The sequence below is a fragment of the Pseudophryne corroboree genome, chromosome 8 (assembly GCF_028390025.1).
Source record: "Pseudophryne corroboree isolate aPseCor3 chromosome 8, aPseCor3.hap2, whole genome shotgun sequence".
NCBI classification, from domain to species: Eukaryota; Metazoa; Chordata; class Amphibia; order Anura; family Myobatrachidae; genus Pseudophryne; species Pseudophryne corroboree.
In genome coordinates, this window is record NC_086451.1 from 444,428,298 (window position 1) to 444,434,154 (window position 5,857).

General features: G+C 41.5%; 1 long non-coding RNA gene across 1 annotated transcript; it reads right to left on the reverse strand.

The window, feature by feature from the left end:
* Positions 1–200: 200 nt before the first annotated feature.
* LOC134947948 (uncharacterized) lies at positions 201–3,109 on the reverse strand. The gene is made up of 3 exons (XR_010182877.1): positions 3,039–3,109; positions 1,429–2,022; positions 201–298 (listed from the first exon to the last, which is right to left on the reverse strand). It is a non-coding gene; the product is annotated as an uncharacterized LOC134947948 (long non-coding RNA).
* Positions 3,110–5,857: the final 2,748 nt, after the last annotated feature.

A 5,857-nucleotide genomic window follows, 5' to 3' on the forward strand; every position in this document is an offset into this window, starting at 1 on the left:
ATCTCCTAACTATTTTTTTTTTTTTTTAAAGTTACGTTACATGTGAGTAATGTTTTAGTAAAACAATTTCTGCCTGCCAATCTGCTGATCCTTTTTTGCATTAATAAGCACAACACCCGGTTAACTTGAAACAACTTTTTTTTATTTTTTAACATTTAGAAAACAGTATTTTTTTTAATAAATAAACAAATTCATGCAAATTTTTGCAATTGATCGAGACAAGTCATTAATCCATGCAGGTGTTGGCGCATTGTGTCAATAATCCCACCAAAACTTGTGGGATCTCCAACTGCAACATCTGAAATTAAGATGCAACAGAACCATTAATAACTTAATTACATTACTTATTATCCAAGCAAGGCACAAAGCACACTTAAATGCAGGCATGTCAAAACTGCTGGCCTCCAGCTGTTGTGAAACTACATATACCAGCATGCCTTTTCACAGTTTTGTGGTCAGAGAATGCCAAAGCTGTGTCAGGGCATGCTGGGATGTGTATTTTTTCACCAGCATGAGGGCCGCAGTTTGGACAGGCCTGCTTTAATGCCTAAGTGACTACATCATGGCTGCTTTAAGGCTAAATCAGTAGCATAACACACAAGCCTGCTCAGCAATGTTTAGTTTTTTTAACAAGAAAGTGAACCACACCATGTGGTACATTTACTACTACGGGAGTTCAATTTAAGATGGGAAGTAGACCATAGCAACCAATCAAATTAAACATGTTATCTTGTAAAAGTGGGCATAACAATTTAATTTAAAATCTTATTGGTTGCTATGGTCAACATCCCATGTTAAAGATAACTACCATCTTAGTAAATGTAACACCATGTTGGCATTCATTCACATCTGTACTGAAGCAAATTAAATTTAAGGAGGTTTGGTCCTGCATCATCACACTGCATATCAACATCTTCAGAAGGACTACATATCCTAGCATGCCCACAATCCATGAAAAACCAGTTTACTAAATAAGGTCAAAGAGGTTTTGAAAAATAAAATTAGCATTTTGTGAGTGTAACTTTCACACCACAAATCATTGTGTTGTTCTGCTGGCTAACAAAGTGAAGCATGTGATTTGAAAGTGCAAACATTATGAATAGAGAGGCACAAGTGTAAAAGACTAACAACATACTAAACTCCACTCAGGTAGAAATGTTTGGCTGAAAAATGAGCACATATTAAACCATGTAGTCCTGGCAACCCTGTCAAACTAATTAGTGTTGACCTACAGTGGACACACAAAAATTGCACACATAAACACTACATATAATGATACTCACAAAAATTACAATGCAACATGAACAACATCAATAATAACTGAAAATGTTTACCTTGCTAGCTGATTTTCAACAGTACAACAGTGCATGTTTTTACATTGTAAGTGTAAGTAGGTCATATTTTTAAATGAAATGTAAAAACACTTACTTTCCTCAGCAACATTATGGTCACCACTGACACCATCAGGGGCTTCTTCTGCCCATTCTGTGGGTGGTGAAGGCAGCTGGATGGGGGAAGGAGGAGGGATGGGGGAAGGAGGAGGGATGGGGGAAGGAGGCTGGATGGGTGAAGGAGGAGGGTTTGGGGAAGGAGGAGAGATGGGGGAAGGAGGAGGGATTGGGAATGTAATTTCTGAGGGTGGGTCTGATTGAGAGGGCGAGGGGGGCGGAGAGAATGTTAGTCCAATAGAGGGTGAGGGGGGCTGAGAAGGGGAGTTGGAAGGAGAAGGGGACTGGGAAGGAGGAGAAGGGGTCACACAAAGAGACGGAGAGGTGGGCTGAGAAGGGGAGTGGAAAGGGGAGTGGGCCTGGGAAGCTGAGGGGGACTGGGAAGCTGAGGGGGACTGGGAAGGGGAGGGGGACTGGGAAGGGGAGGGGGAGTGAGAAGGGGAGGGGGAGTGAGAAGGGGAGGGGGACTGGGAAGGGGAGGGGGAGTGAGAAGGGGAGGGGGAGTGAGAAGGGGAGGGGGGCTGAGAAGGTGCCTGATGTGGCCTCCCTGCATGTGGTTGCCGTTGTGGTCGTCCTATAATGATATATGTGTTATAATTTAGTTTGCATGTTAAATTACTTAAAAAACATTTGTCAATTACACTGTTCTGTCCCATGTAAAAGACACGGGGCTTGTTTTTTGTTTTAAAAAATCTTTTTTAAAAGCTCTTCATGTTGGCCACAGCAACCAAAATGATTCCACTAAATTTTTTGGATGCTCATTACTGAATCTATTCCATTGAGTCATATTGATTGGTATAGGCAACATCACCAGATCACTATTCAAGCCACCTTATTATATAGACACCACTGATCAAGTTTTTTGGTACAGTTTCCAGCCTGGGTATTAATTCTGTACAACATGCACTTGTTTGGTTACACTTTGCTACAGTCAGTACTGTTTGCCCTAACCACACACACTGTCATATTTATTAAATTTGTTCACTCAGTGTTGCAATTACAGACTACCACTTAGTGTAAATTAGCAAAATTTATGCAAAAAATCTCTGTTATGTAATGTAACTTACTGCGTGCACGCAGTTCCCTGATTTGCTGGCGTATCTCCGCCAACAGTTCTGGAGTCCTCCTGCGGAGATCACTCCATCTCCTCTCCAGTTGGATGATGGTCCGCCTGCTGCGGACGCGAGACCGCAGTAGGTGGCGGACCTCCGCGTAGGCCTCGCGCTTAACACGATTTGGGATGAAGCGCCCAACGCGGCCTACGCGGCGGTCCATCACCGCAACCAGGACGCGGAGCTCCCGCCTGGTGAAAGGTGCAGCACGCATCATGGCAATGGCGTTTTCCTTATTTGGGCATATATTTATAGTGTGTGTTAGCATGTGATTGGTCCTAAATCTATGCTGTCATTTCAAATAACTTTATTGATCTTTGCAATGCTGTGAAGAGCAGAGTGGTAATTTCGCACGAGCGGAAATACGCAGTCGCGGAATAGAAATAAAAACACAACCAACTAAAACACCAACACAAACACAGACACAGACACACACACACACTTTTGTTAAAATTTCAAAACATATCTGTGTACTCACCACAGTTTGTGTGATAATTCAGCTGGACAGTCACAAAGTGGTCAACATTCAGTTTCATTTGTTTGTGTGTTTTTTTAAAACAACAGGATTTTATTAAAGAAAACAAATAAGGACACTATTTAGCAACATCACATTATTAGATTTGCAAAGAACACATTGTAAGCTTAACCTGTTGACGGATATTTTTGAAAAAAATAATTAGAGATTCCCACACACCCAAATCATTACACAATGACCTTACAATAGTAAGCAAAATTTCACCATTACAAAATGAACATAAGCATACTGTGGTTTTTAATATTTTGGAAAAGTAAATAAAAAAACACTATACCTGAAATATTCTGCAACAATGCTTGCCCTGACTTGGCTTCCCCTCCGTGTAACACTCCCCCCACCGAAGTGACGGACAACCCCTGGCTCCTCATCAGGCAATTCCTCTGTCTGAGGAAGCTCTACGCTACTCCTTACCGCGATGTTATGTAGTATAGCGCACAGGACCACTAGTTTACTTGCCATCTCCGGCGAATACATGATGTCGCCACCAGTGCGGTGGAGCACACGAAACCGCCCTTTAAGGACCCCAATTGTGCGCTCCACCAGCTGTCTAGTGGCAGTAAGCGCGGAGTTAAATGCCATCTGTGGTCCTGGCCTGGGATTACGGTAAGGAGTCATGAGCCAGGGGGTGCAAGGATATCCACGGTCTCCTGTTTGATGAGAAGTAAAAATTAGAAATAGTATATTCCGATAATTTGGTAACAATTACAGGAAATTATGTTGGCCAACTCACCCAATAACCACATGTCTGCTCGTTGACTTGATCTTAATCTGTGCCATATCCCTGTTTGTCTAATGACATACGCATCATGTGAGTTTCCGGGAAACTTGGCATTCAGGGAAAGGATCTGGAGGGATGGCCCACAAACAACCATTACATTCAGAGAATGAAACAGTTTCCTGTTTCTAAAAATTTCTTCATTATGTCTTGGTGGCTGAATAGCTACATGTGTGCCATCCACAACCCCAATAACATGTGGGAAGCGACTACCACCTTCCTCAAATTGCCGCTTCACCACATCTAGGGCACCAACATCCAAAGGCATAGCAATAAATTGCTTAACCCGCTTTAGGAAAGCCTGGCTGACACGCCGCAGGACCTTACTGAACTGGCCCTGCGACATGCCAACCAGGTCTCCAACTACATGCTGAAAAGACCCTGTAGCCAAAAAATGTAACACAGCAAGGAATTGTGTCAATGGTGGTATTGCTGTAGGATACCGAATTGAAGACTCCAGATCACTCTCTATTATGGAGAGAGTGTCTAGGATTAGATGTGGTGGCAGCCTGTATCTACGCACAACAACATCATCTGGCATCCCAAAAAGTAGGACACGGGTTCGGAAAATTGGTGGCCTAGCACGCCTCCGTTGCCTTGGTTGATGAGGAGCCGGTTGTGGGGCTGGCGGTTGGGGTGGGAGTGCTGCCGTGGGTTGGGGTGGGAGGGCTTCTGCTGCCACAAACACTGCCATCACACACTTTAAAAAAGATTAACACATATGTTGAATAAGACAAATGCAAAGCCAAAAAACTAAATTTAAAAAAAAAATAACAAAAACGGGGTGTCAACTTACTGCAGGAGCATAAGACATTTTTTCTGGGTTCAATTCCGGGAAAATGTGAAATTGAGACAAAAAAGGATAAACACAAATTAAAAGTGTGAAACCTACATATTGTTTTAAAAAAGAAAAAAAAAAAAAACATAATAAGACCATCAAAGACATCACAAACACCTAAGTATAAATTTACAAAAATCGGTTAGACATCTCTAAAAAATTAAAAAACAAAGTTAGCCCTTTAGTAGCTAGTACAGGCAAGAACAGCACTACTTTGTAGAACAATCCTGGGAAAAATAAGATTAATTATAATAAAGATGGCTGACAAACATAAGCAAAACACTTTGAACAAACACAAACAGGCACCAACACAGGCAAAGGGGACTTACCAGCTCCAAAGAAAATAAATGCCAATTAGTGTTCGAGGTCACACTAATGAACTAAAAGAAAACGGGTTTAAGTCACCACAAATAAGACACCTACAAGAGACCAAAAATGACAGTAAGAACAACATAGAGACCATTAACACAAACAGGCACCAACACAGGCAAATGGGACTTACCTGCTCCAAAGAAAGAAAATAAATGCCAATTAGTGTTCGAGGTCACACTAATGAACTAAAAGAAAACGGGTTTAAGTCACCACAAATAAGACACCTACAAGAGACCAAAAATGACAGTAAGAACAACATAGAGACCATTAACACAAACAGGCACCAACACAGGCAAATGGGACTTACCTGCTCCAAAGAAAGAAAATAAATGCCAATTAGTGTTCGAGGTCACACTAATGAACTAAAAGAAAACGGGTTTAAGTCACCACAAATAAGACACCTACAAGAGACCAAAAATGACAGTAAGAACAACATAGAGACCATTAACACAAACAGGCACCAACACAGGCAAATGGGACTTACCTGCTCCAAAGAAAGAAAATAAATGCCAATTAGTGTTCGAGGTCACACTAATGAACTAAAAGAAAACGGGTTTAAGTCACCACAAATAAGACACCTACAAGAGACCAAAAATGACAGTAAGAACAACATAGAGACCATTAACACAAACAGTCACCAACACAGGCAAATGGGACTTACCTGCTCCAAAGAAAGAAAATAAATGCCAATTAGTGTTCGAGGTCACACTAATGAACTAAAAGAAAACGGGTTTAAGTCACCACAAATAAGACACCTACAAGAGACCAAAAATGACA